The sequence below is a fragment of the Epinephelus moara genome, chromosome 7, assembly GCF_006386435.1.
Source record: "Epinephelus moara isolate mb chromosome 7, YSFRI_EMoa_1.0, whole genome shotgun sequence".
NCBI classification, from domain to species: Eukaryota; Metazoa; Chordata; class Actinopteri; order Perciformes; family Serranidae; genus Epinephelus; species Epinephelus moara.
Window position 1 is genome coordinate 30589132 of NC_065512.1, and position 5971 is coordinate 30595102.

The following is a 5971-nucleotide window of genomic DNA, read 5'->3' on the forward strand; positions in this document are numbered from 1 at the left end:
CCGAAATCCAAGCAGTTGTCCTGAATCCTGAATCCTGCCCTGATTGTCCCGAAAATTACACGGAGGTTGCCGGTGATGTCAGATACATGCGTGCTAGGGCAGACAGCTTTTCATAGGCTCCTGAGTGAGCAGACCACCACTGCAGGGGACAGTCGTCAATGCTGATGCTGGGCTCTGCTCTGTAGCGCTGCAGCTCTCCCACAACTCAAGCACAAAGAAGGTAGCGCTGCAGCTCTCCCACAACTCAAGCACAAAGAAGCCCAATCGTATGCCTAACTCTGTGGCATACAGAAACAGTAAAGTTTGAGATGATTAAAAATGAGATTAACACGAACAAAAAAACATATGGCTAAAATATGGTTAAATATGGTTGTAATCAATTATTCGCAATTAACACGATAATTTGACACTCCTAGTAAAAACATCAATCAAACCACTGTGGCTGTTAAAAATCTCTTTCACTCTTATTTCTAGTGTGCAATGGATCAAGATACTACATGCCAGTAGTGACACATGCTCCTAAAGCGGGGTACACACATAAAGATAATCGGGCTGTCCCAATTTTCCCCCTTCCCGACCAAGGACGGCAAACGCCCGATTATCTTATGTCTCATAAGATTATCCTATAAGATTATCCTGTGGTGTGAGGTGTGTTAAGAGTTAATTTGTCCTGATAATCTGCTTGGAAAAGGGTCAGGGCCGACAATCGTAAATATTAAAATTGTTCAATATTTACGATCAAAAATCCTCATGTGTGTGGGGAAAGTCAACGACTCCCGAGTGAATTGTGATGTGGAACGGAATGTAGCCAATCAAGAAGCGAGCTGACTGAGGAACAAGGAAGCAGACATAGTAAATAAAGAAGTAAGCATGGCCGAGCCGAAGCACAAAGTCAGGTGGACATCGGAAATGGAGGACCAGCTCGTAGAGCTGTGGGAAACCCACGAGTGTTGATATAATGTCTCCACCAAGTCGTATCACAACAGCAACGACAAGGACAAGAGTTGGCAAGAAGGTAAACTTATAGCTAGCAAGCTAACAGCTAGTCTTGCTCCAGCCAGTTATCACAGATAAAAAAATCTCTCAAGATTTATAAAATCCTTATGTGTGTACCCCGCTTTAGGTTACCGACCCCTAAAGAGTGTCCTATTTGACTAGGTATGACATTTACATTTAGCTGTTTTGGCAAGGTCCAGGGTTCTCCCTTCCCCCTTGCACCTTCGTCTTCATCTGCCTCTTGGCAGTCTCTCTCTGTCTGAGATACACACATAAAAGCCTTAGTGTCATCAACAGGCTATTGAAGAGAGTATTTCTGTCTATGAATAGATGGCTGGACTAAATTTAGCATTGCTCTGTGGTCTCTCTGCCTTACTCAACACTGCAAAAAGACTGTTCTACCAGGAGAACAGCAGCTGTGGAAGCTCTGCATGGACCTTCAGTTCACTGCTGTCACAATTACAGCTCAGCCTAGGTCGTAACACTCATGTTACACATTCTAGTTTTCCCCTTTAAAAAAACATTTTAAAGTAATGAAATTGAGAGACAATATACTGTTGTACCAATGGCCAATCAAACAATGGCTTTTGCTGCGGTATGGCAACACCACCTGGACAAACCACATGCAGAGCTACAGTAGCCTATGCCATAATACTAGAAACAGTAGTAATAATGGTAATTTGTTATGTTTATTTATGTCAATTACGTATGCTAATGATTATTTTGGTATGGTTGTCATAACGGAAGTGTCAAATGTGGACCCACAGTGCAGACATAAGACTCTGAAAAGCTGCTGGTAGATGAAGAAAGTCTTTTATTGTAATTACAGAAGAGCAGAGCTGGAGCGGGGTGGGGGTTGCAGAGTCTGAGGGGTCCAGAGAATGTCCAGAAAGCTCCAGGTGGGTATGGCTGTGGTGGTATGAGGCTGGGTGAGGCTGAGTGCAGCAAGACAGGAACAATCTAAGTGGCAGAAAACAGAGTCAAAATCCAGAGAGCTAACAGATGACCAAAAACTAAAGTTCAATAAAAGACAAAGAATCATGAGCCAAAGCATACTACCACGCAGGTAAGCAGACAATCTGCCGAAGAGATGTGAACTGGGCCAGGCTTTCATACAGAGTGTGGTGGAGATGGCTTGATTGCTGATGGTTGGCAGGTGTGCAGGTGAGTGGTGACTCCAACTCCACCCAGCTCCAGCTAGACACACACACACACACAAGACAGGAAGACGAGACAAAAACAAAAGGGGAGGGAAAACAATGGAAACACACTAGGATTCTGACACTCAGTAAGTTTACATGCACAGTTTAATTCCACTTTTAATCGGAATGAAAGGCCATTCCGATTAAAAGTGGTCATGTAGGCCTAAACGGTCATTCCGATTGAAAATTAAATCCGATTAAAGGGGTTGGTTTATTCCGTTTGTCATTCCAAATGAAAGAATTCACTCATTCCTCTTTAAATTCATTCCGGTCTTTCTGCACATGCTCGTTTCCTTGCCCTTCTGGCGCGATGACGTAATAGCGCGCATAGCAACGGGCTGCATAGCAACAGGCTGAGATAGAGCAGTCGGACTTGTTGCACTCACCGGTTTCCATTCGCCACAGCACGGTCTTCTACCTCCCTTCTTCGACCTTCTACCTCCCTTCTCCTCCTCAACAGATGAAGCATTAGCAGAACAAGGTTGTTGTCGTACTGCTGCTTCAAGAATATACGCAAAACACGCCCGAAAAACGCACTAAGAACGGCATCGTCAAACATCTTGTTATCCGGAGCGAGGACTACAGTGTTTTTTTCCGGTAAACGTAAACACGTAACATCCGCCCCGCCCCATATCCAATCAGAAACCTTCCCTGCCCCAAACCTTAAGCAGACCTGAATAAAGGTGATTAAACTGATCTCCCATGTAAACCCTCATTCGGAATGAATATTTCCCATGTAAACTACCTGGAGAGACTTTAATTCCGAATGATTTCATTCAGATTTATTTTATTCCGAATGAGAAGCCATCATGTAACCGTAGCCAATGGTTGCCTGTTGGCGCACTGGCATTAAAATATTTGTATTTTTAATAAATATGTTGCCTTTTAAGCATATATTTAATATTGTGGATGTGCGTCACCCCCAACATATATTATAATTATGACCTAGCTGTTTTCACTCAACCATCTGCTTCATTCTCCCTATGACTTCTGCGCAAACTGTCACACACTCTTGGATTAGAAAAAAGATTCCTGCCAGTGAACATAATCCAGGCAGCAAAAGCAAATTTATTGTATATAAAAAGTATTGTCTACACAGCCACACAGAGAACATCAAAACTAGTACTTGTTCAGCAGTCTGGCATATTCACTTGGTGGTTTTCCTTAGAACAAGAAGAGTCATGCCATCATGTTTTCTCTGCTCATTGCATTGGAGGAGGGGGGTTGGGGGGAGTATGATGACAGCCTCATGCTGACTGTAATTTCAACTATCAGTGCACTTTCACGGGTTGTCAGAGTGTTCCTTCCTCTGCTGTGCCACCAAAACAAATATGAAAGAGCTACATTCGTTGAGTGACAAATGTGACCTTTAATTTCTGTTAATGCTTATGCTCACTGATCTCAAGAAGAAAAAAGCAATTTTTAATTACAGAGACTGCTGACTCAATTAACTATCAAGTTCCCTTTTTCTCCCAGAAATATGAGAAAGAAAGAGACAGAATGTGGTTAAGTATATCTCCATGAATATGTGGATACCTCTGTTAATTAGTGGGCTTGGGTGTATAGGCCACGCTTATTGCTAACCATGCATTAAATCAAGCATAAAGCCAGGCATACAGTACTCTGACAGACATTTGCAGAAACATGAGATCTCGGTGACTTTCAACATGGTGTTGGAAATGTTTGCCAAATTTCTGCCCTGCTGCACTGGTTCCAGTCAGCTGTAAGTGTTTTGATTATGAAGTGAAAATGTGTAGAGGCAAGAAGAGGTTAGCCTGAGAGAGGTGAGCACACAAAAGTGTACCATAAGCACAAAATGTGAAACAATATTTTGCTTTTGGTTTCAACATTCACCAAACAGCCTTAGAAAATTGGCAAGAACAATGTGTGTGATCCATTAATTATGTGTCTGATCAGAAACCTCATACATTGAACATACTGTATGTTAAGTATTAACAAACATGTTTGCTGAATAAACTTCAATGAATGTAAAGTATATTTGTCTCATTATAATACTGTGACTGCAAACAGGCCAGTTGCTCCTCTGTTGTTTTTCTGACAAAGTAGCTGCTAAAAGAGTGTTTGCTGTAGCATCAAGGCCCAGAAACACAAAACCAACATCAAAGAACTAGTGATGACAAAGGCTGACTGTTGCATTGCCTTATGCGCCTGTGTCTAACTCAGAGAGTTGTGCCTGAACACACTGCAAAGACTACAGCCAATGGCCAACTAGTGCGCATGTTCTGCCCCTGTGTGTGGGAAAATAACTCTCCATAACTGCAGGCAGTGGTAGTCCGTATTCTTCATTCAAATAAAGAAACTAAAAGACCGATGGGACGGATTCAAGATGCTTCTTTTGCAATGCTTTGCTCTTTCAACCCGATGTTTAAAAGCTTTTTCAATCTCACACCCTCTTGACTTTAGTTATTTCCTTCCCTCCCCCCTTTGTTCTTCTTCTCTTTCCCTGTGCTGAACTGCCAATCAGACTGACTTTACTCATCGCCGGGCTCCACTGGCCTCAACACTGATTCAACATGCTGAAGAAACAGTTGACAGGAGCCGACTGGTGCAAAAACTAGGGCAACTCTCTCCGATGGCCCGACATTGACCAAAGGCTGATTGTTGCCTTGGTGTGTCCAGGCCCTTAAACCAAGGATTATGAATCAAAAATACTGTAGAAGTAACTAACATGAGCCATAGAGCCATGGTGCTATTTAATTGACCAGAAACATTAAATTGCACAATGCACACAAACATATATAATTAGGTATACATAATAAAACAAATATTGATTACACACTGTAGCATGCATTCATAAAATCATAAAAGCACACTGCTGTTGAAGTGTTTGGAAGCGCCTGTGATATTGATATTTTTTTTTCTTTCCTTCAATAATAGCTTTTCTGACAGAGATAAAAACAGTAGTTCAGACACTAAATCTGTCATTTCCATTTGAAAATGATACCCTCCAAATACCCTTCAATTTTGAATTGTTTTCTAGGTCAGAAAAGCGTAAGAGACTGGATTGTACCACACCGATGTAATTGGACTGTAATTTTTTGGGGAAGCTGCTTTTCTTTGGGTCCTCTGCAGTCTATCAGTGGTTAGACTAAATACAGTTAAACTTTGATGTTTGCCAAATTTCTGCCCTGCTGCACCAGCTCCAGTCAGCTGTAAGTGTTTTGATTGTGAAGTGAAAATGTGTAGAGGCGAGAAGAGGTTAGCCTGAGAGAGGTAAGCACACAGAAATGTACCATAAGCACAAAATGCGAAACAATAATTTGCTTTTGGTTTCAACATTCACCAAACAGCCTTAGAAAAGTGGCAAGAACTGTCCTTGGCTAACCGTGTTTCCCTATTATAAATATACCCCAGGTTCCTGGTTCGAACCTGGGATGAGGGGGTTCAATTCCCGGCATGGAGGAGCCCTTCTGTGTGGAGTTTGCATGTTAATTGGTGACTCTAATTTGGCTGTAGAATTGAATGTGAGTGTGAATGGTTGTCTATTACTATGTGTCAGCCCTGTGATAGTCTGGCAACCTGTCCAGAGTGTACCCCGCATCTCGCCCAATGTCCGCTGGGAAAGGCACCAGCCATTTTGACCGGTTGCAATTACCACCCCTGCCCACTTGGCGGTGGGGTGCACAGTCAGTGGTTTAAGTGACTGCCGTTTTCACACTGCAGAGAAAAGGTCATTCATCTGCTTCATGCGTGACGTGTGTGGTTGTGCTGCTGCCGTGGTCCTGCCAGATGCCTCCTGCTGCTGCTGCCAT